The following is a 17,321-nucleotide window of genomic DNA, read 5'->3' as shown; positions in this document are numbered from 1 at the left end:
TTTGTGTACTTAGGGATGGGGGGGGTGGTCTCATGGTAAAACCTTCCAGGCAGCCATGAAGAGAAGGTTAAATAAACACATGATAGACTGGAGAACACATCACTAAGCAGACATATACACCTCCCCCTCCTCCTACACCCCCCTTCCTGCACACACATTTACAGTACACATATCCAGTGCTTCTGTCCTCCAATGTGCAGTGTGGTGTGCATCTATGTGAACTTAGTTGACTCCTGGGTAAAAACCTGGTTTTCCTCGTCAAATGCAGATTCAGCCCCAAATTGTGTTCTAATGACATGACTAGATGCTGCGATGTAGTGTGTGTATGTGCGTGGGAGTGTGTCTGCTTCTGTGAGTGTACGTGTGTACTAACGAGTGTGTTGAGTATGGATGTGTGAGTGTGCGTGTCGAAGGACATTACTCATGACAGTAATAGTGGTGTAATGGCTTTATGGGCACTCTGCTGCAGGCTGGTGTCCTGTGTGCTGTTCTTTATGACCCTGGCAGCCATTAGAGGGACATTCACAGACGGACATGCTCAGGAAGCGGGGCTGGTCTCATCTCCGATGACGCGTCTCTCTCTGCGGTCTCACTGCAGACCTGGAGACGTTTTACTGGGAATACCTCTGGTGTTAGCCGAACAACTAACAGTAACAATCTCTCAAAGAATTGTGGTTTGGTTTCATTTCGACGTGTGGTGAACAAAGCCCCTATACATAGTGTTGGGATGTGGTTGGTGTTGGGCTGTGGTCGATGTTGGGCTGGCCGGTGACACCTCTCTCCTAGTAGGACTGATCACTCACTGAGATGTGGAATGCTCACTGTCTCCGCTCCAATAATGGTTCCATTGTGTCAACTCTTAAAGGAGCTTTGAGGGATGAGGTCCTCTCTGGTTAGTCCTGTGGACACACGCACACACACACACAGACACACAAACACAATCCGACACACACATCCGCCATCTTCTCTTTGACATCCGTGTCAGTGTGAACCCTCACTAACACTATAACTTCACAGAACTAATCTGACCTCACTGACTGACTCCATGACAAACAGCCATCACAAAGAGATACCAGTGTGCGTGCGTCTGAAGAACAGAGTGTGTGAAAGACAGTGTGAAAGAGAAAATGCATTTTATTTGATTCAGTGCATTTTATTAAACCCAAAGGATATTCAAGAGTGTATGAGTGAAAGAGAGAGAAAGAGAGAGAGAGAGAGTATGAGCAAGAAGAGGAACGAATCAGAGATATGGAGTGTGTATGTGTTTAGGCCACTCTTGTGTCCTCCTCTCCTATTCAGACCTCTCTGGCTTCTCCTCCCTTTCTCCTCTCCCCTCCCCCTTTCTCCTCTCCCCTCCCCCTCCCCCTCTTCCTCCACCTCTCTTCTCTCCCTCCACCTCTCCTCTCTTCCTACTCACCCTCTCCATACCTCTCAGGAACCTAAAAGCCCCCTCTTTCATATCCTGGGAAGTTTTCAACAATAACATTTACAGAACGCTAAGATGGGTTGGTAACAACACATCCAAGCAAACATTGGGACTGCTACCTTCATCTGCCCCCCCCCATCTCTTTCTATTTGTCTTTACCTTGGACAGGGCAAATTTACACTGTTACTTAGTGTGTGAAATAAGAGGCCTTCAGATGCCTTAAAGAAATGTGGGAAGCTCCATGACTTGTGAATCATAGAGAGGACCTCAATCCTGTCAGTGTTGTTGACGTGGCTGCAAATGTATTTCAAAAACTGTATTGACTTGGTATCCTTAGGCTTTTGTTTTCTCGTTCCTAGTGTTGTGCCTCCATGTGTGAGAGAGGAGGGAAGAGTAAAGCAAAAACATGGAGTTTATAATATCTGGACATCATAGGCGTTAGCAATGTGCTGATATATTGTGACAATATCCATGGTTTTGCTGGATTCAAAACACAGCTGTGCATTTTTTTACTCGTCACTGGCCCAGCTGTTAGCTGTTGAAAACATGTCGAAAAACACGACTCCACCAGATTTATTTTGGAAATCATTTAAGTCTGATTTTATTGACTTGTATTGACTTATTTATTGATTGCTCTGGTTCTCTGTTTGATGTCTGGCATGGACAAACCACTTTCCGGTGTGTCTCTGAATCCCCAAAGTTGGTTTTGTCTGTTGCCTAAAAGTGTGTGTGATTGTGTGTTTTTGTGTGTGTTAGAGAGTGTGGGTAGTCAAATCATTCTGTGTTCGCCATGCTACCCCTAGTACCCTGCTAGTCTGATACACTAGACCAGACTTTTGGGCTCTAGGTTGCTACGCAGGCTAAGCTGTTTGCTGCTAGACTGCTTACACCAAGCTAGTCGGCTATAGCTTCTGTGCTGTGCTATAAGCTAGGCCCTTTTGCTACAAAATGCTATGCTAGACTGGTCTGTTTCGCTAGTCTAGGCTGTTTGGCACTAGGCAGTCACTCTAGGATGCTAAGATAACTAGTGAGTGGAAAAGCCATTATCTGAAACAAAGAGACTCCATTATTGAGAGAGCCAGGTTCAGCTTGACATGAGGAACCAATTACCTGCCTTCCTCTCTTCCCAGACAGAACTCCGACTCTTACCCCTAGCCCAATCTCACCCTCTACACCTCCCCCCACCCTTACCTTTTACCCCCTCCCCCACCCACACTCTCTACCCTTCACCCTTGATTTTCACCTTCTAACCCTAACCTCAACTCCCCGTCACCCTCATATTTTCCTACCTATGTACCTCCACTTTCTCCCCAACCCTCCCCCTTTCTTCCCCATCTTCTTCCTCACCCCTCCCCCCACACACCTTTATTCCGGCCCTGGGGCCAGGAATGGGGCCCTACTTCTGAGTCAGCAGACTGCTGTCAGACTTAACTCACCTCACACACACACACACACACTGCACCCCATGAAGTCAAACTATATTGCCAAGCTATACAGCTACAGTAGCCTTCTAAGGAACGCTAGGGACAGCATAGCTGGATAACAGTATTAGCTAGCCACAACATTGCTGTTTTAGCCAGCCACAGAATAACAGTATTACAGCATAGCTGTTCTTCTAGCTAGCAACATAATAGTGGTAGTAGCCAGAGAGAGCATAGCAGTGCTAGCTAGTCCAGTGTAGCAGTATTAGCCATCGGCACAGACCGTTTGGTGTGGTTAGCTGATACACCTAAGGTGGATAACCTTGGCTGTCTGGTATCTCATATCAGAGTTTGCAGCCACAACACATCCTCACACTACCCACTCAGTCAACAGCCAGAGAAAGTCTGACAGTGACTCGCTGCACTGTGAACTACACACACACACATACACATACACACACACACACACACAGTTGCACATACACTCACATCCGGGAGGCAAACACAGTGTCCCACTGTCACATGCCGCCTTTGTGGTTCCACACTCGGTTAGCTTCACGCACACACACACACACACACAAACACACAAACACACAAACACACACGCAAACGCACACGCAAACGCACACACACACACACACACACACACACACACACATATACAGTCCCTGGTAGTAAGTGGGCACACACATACAAAGTCTGTGTGTAGGACAGATGATAGGGAGGGGATGGGATTTTTGAAAGAGGTCATAAATGTCAGGGGTCAAGGGTCAGGTATCCTGCGGTTCTGGGTGGGCCACTGGGTGAGCTGATGCACTGCAGTACTTGAACATTGCAGAGCTAGATTCGTCTGCCTCGTCAAAGTAAAGACAACATCACAACTGGATACCCCCTCCCCCCACACACACACACACACACACACAGGCCGGCCGGCCGGCAGGGTTCATGGACTGTGAGCTGAGTGTGTGCCAGAGATGGGTGTGGATGTCGGGAACACCTACTACCAGGGGAGGATGGCTGGCAACCGACTGACCTGACTACACACACTCTAACACACACACACTCAAACGCCACAAACAATGTCCACGTACACACATCCAGAGACACCCATGTACACAGTAACTCGCTTGCAGACACAGCACACACACACACAAGCAACACACGCGATGGCTCCACACCCACTGTGAGGTATGTGCTTCATGGTGGCGGTGTTACACAGTCTCTCAGAGCTGTGAGGTCACCCGTGGGAGCCTGTCATTGTGTTTATCAGGGTGAGCTGCTCTTTCTAACACAATGCGTTCGCCTGCGAGCCTTTCTGTACGTCGGCGTATGTGTGTTCTCTCCGCTGCGATTGTGAGAAATGTGTGCAGATGTTTCCAAGTTGCCGTGTTCCTACAGTTTGTGTATGAGCGTGTATTCTCCATCCGTCAGTGTGTGTGTGTGCGTGCGTGTGTTTGCGCTCACTCGTGTGTGTGTGTGTGAGAGAGAAAGAGAGAAAATCATGACATCAGCCTTTCCACAGGAAACCTGGGGGAAAAGGCCCAGTCTGGGAGTCCCCGTCAGCCTGTGATATGCTATCCACGAGCAGCCACACGCCCTCCTACTCTAGAAAGCACATCCACGATGCTCCACAACCTCACGGACGCTTCCCTGTGTCCTCCCAGGTTGGAGAACCGCTGAATTGAACTCACATCTATCAGTCACACTTTAGTTCTATTATTTAGGAAAGTCAGCAGATCATCTCTGCCAACGCTCTGGATAAGAGCGTCTGCTAAATGACAATGTGAATCTCCCTCCCCCTGCGTCTGTGGTATGACCTCATCATCGCTGACTCGGCCAGAAGAGGCCCCTCCCCCTGGGACGATACACAGCTGGTGACTCTGGAGACAGGGATCTTGATCGGTGAGGATACAGTAGATTGATGCCTCGTCTGCCGGAGAGGTAGTTTGTGGTCGTGCCTGACAAAGCTGGAAAATGTCTGACGAACTGAAGCAGGGAGACGAGGAGACGAGGGGAGGAGAGGAGAGGGGGAACTAGGAGGAGAGGAGGTGGGACAGAGAGGTTTTATATCGAGCTGATAGTTCACATCGTTCTTTTACAAGAGGATGGCGCCAACCCCAGTGTTGACACCGTTGCTATGCCAACTACAACATGAGCCACGACACAGACAAGGGGGCAGAGGAAGGACGTCTAGCTGAGCCACAACTTTAGCGGCTTCACATGAGATGATGCTATAAAAACATCTTTGATTACAGGAGTCAGCAATTAGCTGCTTCATTCAGTCATTTTTCTGGTCTTGAATGAGTGCTCCATAAACACCCATGACCTCTCGTCTTCCGTATTGAAAACCAGAACGGCTGAGGCCAACATGGAGGCTGAGCTGTATGAGCTGGCGTCCTTGGGAAATGGCCTTGGTACTAGTAGCTATCTCTAGAGTCATGTGACTGGCTAATGAGAGTTCCAGTCAGTTCTAAAGATCTAGAACCAGACCTAGAGGATAATCTGAGTTTAGCTCTCACCATGACTGTGGCAGGTCATCCAATCAGCTCGTGCCTGGTCCTAACCCTACACAGGACTGCAAAGCTGTCCGGTCATGTGACTGTGTAAAAGACAACATAAAGTTGTCAGAGTCAGACTGAGTTCAGGAAATTTGGGACATATCCTGACACAGGATACAGACACACACACACACAGTTATCCCCCAAAGGAACTGAAAACAGGGTCTTATTTAGTAAATAATGACAACACAGAAAAATAAAGCAATTGCCGTGCATGCGTTTTGGTTCTAAATAAACAAGACACGCAAGCAAAGTTGTGTGAGGGGCTCAGAACGGGAGAGAGAAGGGGGGAAGGGGCGAAGAGGGGGAGGGGGGAAGGGGGGAAGGGGGGAAGGGGGGAAGGAGGGAAGGGGGGGAGGGGGGTGGCATGGATGTTGGGAGGTGGTAAGAAAGAGAGAGGGAAAGAGAGAGGAAAAGAGAGTGAAAGAGAGAGTGAAAGAGAGAGAGGAAGAGAGAGTGAAAGAGAGAGAGAGAGGGGGAGAAGCAGAGTTGGAGGAGGACATGTCAATGAGGATCAGGTCAGGGAGGGAGAGGAGGAAGACGAGACAGACACCTCTGTGTCTGAGGTCTCACCATCAACAGACGGTTCTTCACCCACACACACACACGCACACACACACACACACATTATCCCCAGGGTGGGCTGGGGTTCTGCTTTGATCTTAAACACCCTCCATTCTCCCCCCATCTTCAACATATGGAGGCAACACCCTTCCCTCCCTCCCCCCGTCCCTCCATCTCTCCCGCCCTCAAACCTTGCATCCACACAACTCTCTTCACACAAACCCCCCTCCCTCTCCTTTCTCCCCCCTACTGTTGAAACTCAGCACTATTAAACCCAGACCTGTGGAGAGGAAGAAAGGGGGAGAGAGGAGGAGGGAGAAAGGACAGAGGAGAAAAGAGGAAAAAGGCACGAGAGAGAAGGAAGGAGGGAGGACACAGGAGAAAGGGGGGAAGAAAGGAGGTAAAGCAAAAAGAGTTGAGGTAAAGTGAAATGTGATTCTGGGGAACAAAACAAGGAATTCTTTCACCTCCCTGTGCTGGGCTTACATCCTGCACCCCGCCCCCCCCTCCCCCCCCCCTCCCCCACACACACACACACACACACACAGTCTCTCTATTTCTATTTCCCTCCCTCTCATATCCTCTTCCTGGTTTCTCTTTTATCACTTACTTTCCATGTATTCTAACCCCCCACTCTCTCCCATTCTCTCTCTCTCTCTTTTTCTCTCTCTCTTTTTCTCTCTTTTTCTCTCTTTCTCTCTCTCTCTCTCTCTCTCTCTCTCTCTCTCTCTCTCTCTCTCTCTCTCTCTCTCTCTCTCTCTCTCTCTCTCTCTCTCTCTCTCTCTCTCTCCTTCTCTCTCTCTATCTCTCTCTTACAGTACTGTCCTTCTTTTTCTCTCTCTCACCTTCTCTTTAACCCCCACCTCCCTTCTTCTCCCTCCTTGAGTCTGTTTCTCTTTCTGTCCCCCTCCCCATCGCAGGTCTCTGGCGCACAAACTGAGCGTGTGCAAGTGCCAGCAGCCCACCAGTCGCAACTTCAAAGCTCTGACTGGATTCCCTCAGCTGCTTCGTAAATCACACAAACCAGCCGAGAGAGAGAGAGAGAGAGAGAGAGAGAGAGAGAGAGAGAGAGAGAGAGAGAGAGAGAGAGAGAGAGGAGAGAGGGAGAGGGAGGGAGGGAGGGAGACAGAGGGAGAGAGAGAGAGAGAGAGAGAGAGAGAGAGAGAGAGGGAGAGAGGGAGGGAGACAGAGGGAGAGAGAGAGAGAGAGAGAGAGAGAGAGAGAGAGAGAGAGAGAGAGAGAGAGAGAGAGAGAGAGAGAGAGAGAGAGAGAGAGAGAGAGAGGGGGAGACAGAGGGAGGGAGGGAGACAGAGAAAGAGGGAGATAAAAGACGAAAGGTGGATGGAAAGGAGAAATACATTGAGGCAGGGAGGGGGGGAGTAAAAGCTGGGAGAGCAGGAGGTAAAGAGCGACATATTCTGAGACTTGATTTAACGATTTTCTCCAGCACAGCCTTTAAAACACAGCTTCATTTGGCCTCAGGTAGTCATTAGGTTCATCAGTTCAGCTGGTTAACTGGTCAACCCAACGATACGTTGAGGGAATGCTAACATAGAAGTTACAGTAAAGTACCAGCATGTGGACGACATTGAGGAGGGGGCGAGAAGTAAAAAAGCATGAATAGCGAAAAGAAACATTTGAAGACTGGAAAGTAAAGTATGTGTTTGGTCTCTGTGACCTAAAAGCTTTCTGTGTCTTCCCTGCTTACCTCTTCCTCACTCTGGGTTTGGGCCAAGCTCTGCATGAGGTAACTAGTCACACTAAATGAAAACGTGCGGCGTGTTTGAGTCCCATGCTATCGTCATATTTGGCTGGAGTTGGAAAGTATAGAAAAAGGCAAGAAGAGGCGGTGAAGGGGGAGTACAAGGCAGGGTGGTAAGGAGGAATGGAGGAGTTAAGGGTGGGAATGGAGGAGTTAGGGGTGGGAATGGAGGAGTTAGGGGTGGGAATGGAGGAGTTAAGGGTGGGAATGGAGGAGTTAAGGGGTGGGAATGGAGGAGTTAGGGGTGGGAATGGAGGAGTTAGGGGTGGGAATGGAGGAGTTAGGGGTGGGAATGGAGGAGTTAGGGGTGGGAATGGAGGAGTTAGGGGTGGGAATGGAGGAGTTAGGGGTGGGAATGGAGGAGTTAGGGGTGGGAATGGAGGAGTTAGGGGTGGGAATGGAGGAGTTAGGGGTGGGAATGGAGGAGTTAGGGGTGGGAATGGAGGAGTTAGGGGTGGGAATGGAGGAGTTAAGGGTGGGAATGGAGGAGTTAGGGGTGGGAATGGAGGAGTTAAGGGTGGGAATGGAGGAGTTAGGGGTGGGAATGGAGGAGTTAGGGGTGGGAATGGAGGAGTTAGGGGTGGGAATGGAGGAGTTAAGGGTGGGAATGGAGGAGTTAGGGGTGGGAATGGAGGAGTTAGGGGTGGGAATGGAGGAGTTAGGGGTGGGAATGGAGGAGTTAGGGGTGGGAATGGAGGAGTTAAGGGTGGGAATGGAGGAGTTAGGGGTGGGGTGGGGGGGGGCGGCGAGGGGAAGGATGAGTTGAGGAGGAGGAGGACAGACAGAAGCAGTGGGGAATGTTAACAATGTAGCGACATAGAAAAGACAGCATGAACTGTGTTCCAGAGGAGTTGAAGCTGTTCAGTCCAACCCCAGGTCACGCTGGGCCAGGGGCTGAGCTGTGCTGACAGCAGACTCAAGGAGAGCTTCCCCACCTGTGACACAGAGGGAGTGTGTGTGTGTGTGAGTGAGTGAGTGAGTGAGTGAGTGAGTGAGTGAGTGAGTGTGTGTGTGTGTGTGTGTGTGTGTGAGTATGTGTGTGTGTGTGTTTGTTTGTGTATGTCATCTCCCTTACTCCTTGTCTCATGCACCTTCTGCCATATTCCTTCTCTCCCTGTACTCCTTCTACTCATATCCACGTATTCTCTCTACTCCTCTATTTAGTCATTTAGCAGACGCTCTTATCCAGAGCGACGTACAGTAAGTACGTTGTACTTACTCCACATTTATCTTGCCCGGGAATGGGTGTGAGTATGTGTAGAAAAAAGAGAGAGAGAAAGAGAAACTTTGTGTTAAAAAGTAAGCAAGAAAGTTGTGAAAAATGTGTTGTGGGTGTGGTGTCTCTTCATCTTAAATGTTAAGTGTGTGTGTGTGTGTGTGAGTGTGTGTGTGTATGCGTGTGTGTGTATGCATGTGTGAGTGCCTCCGTGGACGTTCGTCCATTCATGCGCATAAGTCCAGGTCACCAGAGTACTGGTGTGCTCCACCTCCGACACAGCAGGCTCTTATCTCCACCAGCACACACTAGCGTGTGTGTGTGTGTGTGTGTGCCAGCGTGCTTTTAGCATGTGGAGCCGTGTCGGGGCACAGAGAGGGATTGTTCACCGCTGGGTGTGAGCAACTCCAACAGGAAGTCCACCCTGGGGTCACTCATTCTGACCACATCTGTTCAAATAGCAGAGCCCTTTCAGTGGGACAGGAAGCCCGGGCCCTGTTCACAGACCAGCCAGTGTGTGTGTGTGTGTGCGTGTGTTGTGTAGGCGCGTGTGTCTGTTGTGTGTGTGTGTGTGTGTGCAGGTGTGTGTGTATGTGTGTTGGAGCTGCCAACCCCTCCATAAATACATCACCTTCCCAGAGAGGTGTGTGTGGGGGCGTAGAGGGGGGGGGGGGGTCTTACTACGCTGGGTCACCACAGCAACTTGAGAGGAATGTCCTCTGGAACACTCGTACAGGGGGGCGGGATTACACAGGGAGGGAGTTCTCTCCAGCCACTGATGTGGTGGAGGTGGTTTGGAGACACATAGGTGGAGATTATATGGCGCTCTCTCTATTTTCCATTTCTCTCTCTCTCTCTTTATCTCTCTCTCTCCCTCCCTCTGTCTCTCTCCCTCTGTCTCCTTCTGGTTGATCAGTCTTGTAGGGTGGCTCCATCTAGTGGTGCATCCAGCAGCCGCACGCAGCTCTCCTGAGACTGTGCAGGCATTGTCTGCAGCCAAACGACTCTAATATAACCTCATTAGAGGCTTCAATAGAGCCTGTCAAACATGATCAGTGTCCATGAGAAGCAGGTGTATGTGTTTGTGTGTATGCAATGTGTGTGTGTGTTTGTATTGGTGTGAGTGTGTATGTGCTAGTGCGTGTACGTGTGTCTGGGAAATTTAATATGTGTTTGTCTTTAAAGATCTGTTACCGTAAACATTTGACCACACAAACTGTGCTAAAAAGCAAAAATGTACAACAGCTAGAACAAGGAGACACTGTCTTCCATGCAGATGTAGCCCTCCTATCCGATCGCAGTATGGGTTCCAAGCTGTATTGGTGCTGGCACCCTCACAGTGATACAGTTTGAAATGATAATACACCCTATAGAAGGCTGTCCCATTTCAGATGGTTGACAGTGTTGCCGTAGTTACGCTGGGTATTCTTATGACAGGGGATTCTGGGGTTTGTTGGCACCGGTACTGTGACTTCAAACAACAGTGCAATATTCGCCTCCGCAACTCTGTGTAAGAGTGTCAGAAGACTCCAAACATAACACTGAGCCTGACTCCCCATCAGCTCCTCACCCTGCTCTGAACTCCCTTCAGCGTAGGGGGAGGAGAGAGGGGGGAGAGGGGGGAGGGGTGGAAGGAGACACGGGGGAGGAGGAGAGAGGGGGAGAGGGGGGAGGGGTGGGGAGGGGTGGGGAAGGGGAAGAGGAGACACGGGGGAGGAGGAGAGGGGGGAGAGGGGGGAGGGGGAGATAGAGAAAGGGAGAAAAGAAGAGAGAGAGAGAGTATAGGCGAGAGAGAGAGAGAGAGAGAGAGAGAGAGAGAGAGAGAGAGAGAGAGAGAGAGAGAGAGAGAGAGAGAGAGAGAGAGAGAGAGAGAGAGAGAGAGAGAGAGAGAGAGAGAGAGAGAGAGAGAGAGAGAGAGAGAGAGAGAGAGAGAGAGAGAGAGCCTAAGAGACTGGGGCTTATGGATCATCTCCCCATGAAAACCCATCATTGTTCTGAACATTCTATTTGTCTGCCTGGAACAGAGAGCGTCTAATGTTTTATCTCCCTCCTTCTTCCTCACTCGGTGGAACACAGATATCCCCGTCTCTCCTGGTAAACTGCTCTGACGGGCGCCAGCTCATCACCCTGCTGTTATACCCCCCCCACCCCCCCTCCGTTCCGAGTTAATTAGCTTGCCCCCACCCGCCCACCACCCCTCTCCCCACCACAACCACACCGCGCATTCTGCTCACGTCTCTGAACCGCGATGAAGACGTTGCTCCACTTTCGACTGCTAGACACAGAGAACTGGGGGCGGGGGGCGGGGGGGAGACCGAGGAGGGGGGAAGGGGGGAGGGGGGATTAAAGGGAATATGAAGAGAGCGGGGGGCGGAGAGCGAGAGAGAGAGACAATGAGGAAGACTTGGGGAGCGGAGAAGGGAAACAGAAGGACAGCTAGAGAAAGAGATAAAGAGAGGGAGGAGGAGGGGGTCGATGGAGGGGACTCTGGAGGTTTGGGGAGAGAAAGAGAGAGAGAGAGACAGAGTGAATGACAGAGGAGAGAGAGAGAGATGTTTGGAGTACAGCACCTTAGTCCTCCTTCTCACCCGTTCTTCCTCCTGTTCCTCTCAGCTGCTTTCACGGAGATGGGAGAATCTGTCCATGGGAATGCACTTCCCCTCTTCTGCCAGTGTCTGACCAGGCTGCTGCAATGACTGTTCTGTACCAGAAGGGGGTGACATCCCTCCATTCCCCCTCGAGTCTTGACCCTTTACCTGTCTCTGGGTGGTAGGGCCGACTGTTGAAAATGACAAACTAAGTGTTCTCCTGTGACACACACACATGCACGCACACATACACATGAACACACACAATTGACACACTTTGCGAGATGTGCCTGTTGCCAATGTTAGTTTAAGTGGTCTCAGGATGCGTGCACACACACACGCACACAAACACACATAGAAACACACACACAGAAGCACACCCACGCCAACACACACATACACAGGCATGCGCGGCGGTGATAGAGAGGTGTGTGTTGCTCGAGGCAGACTAAGTGCTCTCAGGGTGCTATCATGTTTGTTGATAGGAGCGACGAAGGTCTAATTAAATGGGTAACCTACACCGACATGCTCTCATCATCATCGATCCTGCCATCGTCTCCCTCCCCCCTCCACCCCCTCTCCCTCACCCCCTCCCTCTGCCCCCCTTCCCCCCGGCAGCCTCAGCGGCTACCCTCTCAGTTGGTGGGGGCTACAGGGGCTCCTAAGGAAAGATAAAGGTGAGGATGGAAGCAAGCAGGGGTGGGGGAAGGATGTAAAGGATGATGGAGTGAGGGATGAGGAGAGGATGACAGTATAGCTGCATGGGGACTCAGGGTGAAATATGGGAGTCTTTGTTCAGGAGAAACAGCCGATGTTGCACTAATCGTTTCACCCTCCCACACCCTCCTCACATATGTATGTGTGGTGTGTGTGTGTGTGTGTTTCCGTTTGTGTGCGCGAGTGCTTCTCTACGTGCCGTTTGCACGTGTGTTTGTGTATGTGTGTGAGTGCTTACTGTATGTGCATGTGTGTTTGTGTGTGTCTCTGTGTGTGTCTTTGTTAGAGGGTGTGTAAATGCGTATGAGGAAGGGGAGGTTCGTTTATGAAACAAAGAGCCAGGTGAGACCCTGAGGATACAGTAAGCAGAACATATGAGCCTGTCAAACCTGCCACCAATCACCATCTGAGAAAGGGGCGGTTCATAAGTCTATCAACCAATCAGATGAACAGACCGACCAACATGATCATGCGATTGGCCGACCTCCAGGGTGTGCAGGGGTCTCCACGTCCCTGTGGTTAGAGGACGTGGGGGCGACCGGGACGCTGGGTAGACGCAGCCTAATGATTCACTAATCGCATCAATCTTCTCATTGTTGTCGTGGAAACAGCTCGTTCATAGCTTGACCACCCCCACCTGCTCGCCATGGTAACACAGCTGAGCTGAACGTCTGCTCGGCATGCCAATGAAGAAGCTCAGTCTTCAGCGTTTCACCCACGTGCCTTAAAAAAAGACCTGAAATCCCATCAATGTGAATCATTAGAACAGGGTAGAGACAGTGGAGACATGGTGGAGGTAGAGTAGTGTAGAACAGATCCACAAAGTAGACCCGGTGGAACGTCCTTCTCTGGGGAAGAACCGGTAGAGCAACACGCTCTCGGTTTGAACATCTGGAATAGGACTCCCCTAGGTAAAACATCTGGAGCAGGACTCTAAAAATTAAATCACAGTGTGCCAATGTTCACAAGTAAGAAATGTAGCAATATCGCAGTTACTGTTGTCAGTTTGAAGAAGAAGAGTCAAAGTTCCGTTCGTCATTGTCAAATGGTTAGAGAAAGGGAATCTTTCGTCATAGTGGTCCAGTCAGTTGCTGATTGAGAAGGATAGGTCAGATGTGTCGCAAACACTTCTGGGGAATCCTTGCGTAAAAGCAAGGTTTGCTTGTGCGTCAGGTTTTTATAATAATAATAAGGAGAGGTTGAGAAAGGTGGGCCATTTGGCTGCCCCCCTGAAGGAGACACCAGGTTTGGTATCAGCCCCTTTGGGCGTCATTCAATGCAATCATCGTCCTGATATCAGTGCTGTTCTTTACTGAGGGGATCAGAACTGGCTGTGTTGGCAGTTTGACTCGCTACTACACTAGGTAAAACAGGGCTGTTTTATCACCTGCCTGTGTTCAAATATGAAAGTGTCTTTTCAGGTCTTCCCTTTAAATGCTGTAGCCTTTGGCAGCCCATGAAATATGCATCCTTTGGACTTTTCACCTCTGGAAGTTGATTCGTTGTATAAATCAAGGGGAAATGGTCTGTTTAACGGTCCGGAGCTCATCCATGTTGCATGAGGAACCGGTAGGCAGGCCCAGATAATAGGAGACCAATCACAGAGCAGCCTGTTCTTCTGAATCACAGTCCGGATTCCATTACACTGCTCACATTAACAGGCTCTCTGCATCATGCAGATACACGCACACTCACGCACACACACACACACACACACATAGAGAATGAGGGGAAGAGAGAGAGAGAGCTAAGGGGTATTGGGGGTATTAGCTTCATGGTTCACAGCTAGAACAGTCCAGCTGCTATAACTGTTCATCACTCCCCACGGTGAGTTATAAAGAAAGATAATACGTGGTCTGTTTATGTGCAAGGCCCCTGGTTAGACACTTAACACGCCATCATAAACTAGTAATGGATGTTTGAGAGGATACACACACCCGCACACGCACAGAAGCAATTCCTTGGTGATAAATGAGGGTCATTAGGCTGCCCCTGTAGAACACCACACACACACAGGCAGTATTTGAAGGTTAACCTGCCAACACACACACATACACGCACGCTCACTCAGACACACAGGCAGACCTGACTAACTAAACGCCTCCTCTTCTTCCTCTACCTAACAGTCCCTCTTCAACACACATCCTCCTGCTCTTCCTCTCACCGCGTCCTTTTCCTACAATGTCCTACTCTTCCTTTTTCCCGCTCACCTCCTCCTTCTCTTCCCTTCTCCTACGGTAAGACCTACTTCTCTTTTTACCTTATGTGACCTGGTAAGAGCACTGTTTAATATGAAACTTCTACCTCTATCTTACAGAAACCCTACCTGCACATTCTCTCTGTCACACACACACACACACACATACCCCCGCACACACACACGCACACACAGGTTGACAGCAAAGGGTGTGCTCAAGGACATTTGTAATGATTATGGTTTTTAAATGACTCGTGGGACGACAAGTCTGGCGGCACCTTTCTGAGGAGAAAATGACCTGCCTGGTGGTGTCTGCACATGCACTTTCACGGAGCAGTCAGGGGGGACAGGGGGCTGGGCTGAGAGGGAGCGGGGGGGCGGGGGGGGGGGGGCATGACCCCCGTCAGACTGGACCAGGAGGACAGAGCATCCCTCTCAGACTGGGTAGGGGGGATGGGGGGGATGAGGGGGGATGGGGGGGATGAGGGGGGATGAGGGGGGATGGGGGGATGAGGGGGGATGAGGGGGGATGAGGGGGGATGGGGGGGGATGAGGGGGGATGAGGGGGGATGAGGGGGGATGGGGGGGGATGGGGTGTCTCTCCTGCCTAGAGCTCTGCACCCCGTCCCCCCACCCCTCATCCAAACATGCTGCTTGATTGAGTTTATCAAACTTGCCCCCCCCCCCCCTCGCCCACGCCTAGTTCCAGCTGCGCAACCCCCCCCCTCCCCGCCCCCCTCGTTCGGTTGCTGACTTAGTCTTTCCAAGCAGCCAGCCTCTCTGGTTCCAGCTATCACCTTCACAGCCCCGCTCTTCTCCCTCTGGTCCACACGGCAATCATCAGACTCCCTCCTGGGTAACCGGGGGCAACCAGGGGTTAATCATCCCATAATAAACATGGTGAGGGAGGAATCACACACTGGTGTGTGATGCAGAGTTAACCTTGGCTGTGTGGGCCTGGGGCAGTGGGAGAGCATACATCACACAAGACGACACGAGACAATACGTTCAACGTGTTTATCTTCTCAAGATGTGGGTGCCACGATACAGGGAATAAGTGTACACATGAATGATTGAATGAGTGAATAAATGCTACACTATTCTTCTACATTATATGCTTTTCTATACCCCAAATTCTATATTTATGTTCTATTATGTTTTAGTGTGTGGAGTGTCTTACAGCAGCTATATCTCCAGGCTAACCTTAGTAGAGATAGGTTCAACCATTAAGTCATTGCTGGGTCTTGCATCACGGTTGAGATACAGTTCTCAATAACCAAAAGATAGTATTGCTGCTGTGGTGGGATGATTCTAGAGGAATATGGACTTCTTTACCCCTGCAGTAAGATTACATGTGGCGGCGTTTCATTCTTTAACTTAGGAGGTATTTACCTGCAGTAGACAAAGACAGACAAATCAAATAGTTTATTCTTTAAATTTTATTGGAAAAATATATAATTTGATATTTTACACTACAAAAACATTGACACAAACAACATACATAAACAGTTTCATAAAGAAGACAAAGAAACAGCACAACAGCTATTTATTTTTTTCTTCATCGTGTATTTTCATTGCCTAAAGGTGTTCGGCTGTCCAGACTCATGGGCGGAGGGTAGTGGCACAGGTCTGGCAACCACACTGATATCTGAACCAACCCTGTTTTCACTGATCCAAACTCACACCAGTCCAGTTCAGAATTATTTAGATTGGTTGGTACTGCTATTTAACCGACTCAAATCTGGTCATCATCAGACATTTAATTTGTTGTAACTATCTGTGTGACTGACCCAGGTTTAAATAAGTCGTAAGATATTTCTAAGACAATTTAATAGTTGAATTTGTCTTAATAATTCCAACTGAAACCAAATAGATCAAATGGCATTTTGTACAAATGAGATTGCTTGCTTTAAAGTAGATTTAAATAGGTTACATTAAAATGGAACACATACAGTCTAGTGCTAGTTTTATTGCTATTCATGGTGGTGTGTTGGTTTTAGTAAACAATGAATCCTCATACTGATAAAAAAGCAGTTTTCAAAGGTGCTGACAGAATGAAATTTATACTGACTGAAGAAACACCAACTCCTGCTGCCTGTTCCCCTTCACACCTGCCAAAACAATGTCATCAGCACCAGTTTAACAACTGAGCCTGGATAAACAGCGGATCTCAATTCTGGTTCATTGTGGTGCTAAAAACAGCTATTTGTTCTAGAAACTGTGCTCTTGCTGCCCTCTGAAACCAGGAGAACAGTCCAGCTCGAACCAGGGTGTGTGTGACCGTCCGTTCCAGATTCCCTCCCACCACACCTACCCTGGCCTGCTCAGGTTGCATATTTTGTGCTTTTTCACTCTCCCTCCCTTTGTCGTGGCTAAACTGGTGGCTTTTATCTCTGAGTGCTTTTATCCTTCAGGAAGGACGACGGTAACAGGAGCTGGAACCTCCTCTCAGTTCCATCTCCGAGTCCTCTCAGTGCCGCTGTTACATCACTCCCCTGAAACATCTCCACGTGATTTCTTAAAAAGGAGAGATGGTTCCACTGATGTCAACAATGAACAAATACAAGACACTCTATCTCTGATGGCTCAGGCCTTGTTTGAGGTGCTTGTCTCTTTCCGTGCCATGGTATTTCCCTGTGCCAGGTAAATATGGGCCAGTGCTTCATGGAGCACCAATCACAGACATCGCCTCTCAGCATCACCCAGGACCCCAACACCACCCAGCACCACCCACAAAATCCCAACACCAGCCAACACCACCAAGCACCACTCAACACCATGTGCTCTGCTAACTACACCTGTATAGACCCATTTTCTAACAACTGAGTCTACTGCACTCTTGTTGGTCCAAATATGCAGCAAACATATTGTG

This window comes from Hypomesus nipponensis, chromosome 22, assembly GCF_054491055.1.
Source record: "Hypomesus nipponensis isolate SF chromosome 22, ASM5449105v1, whole genome shotgun sequence".
Classification (NCBI taxonomy): Eukaryota; Metazoa; Chordata; class Actinopteri; order Osmeriformes; family Osmeridae; genus Hypomesus; species Hypomesus nipponensis.
Note: the sequence above shows the minus strand (reverse complement) of the source record.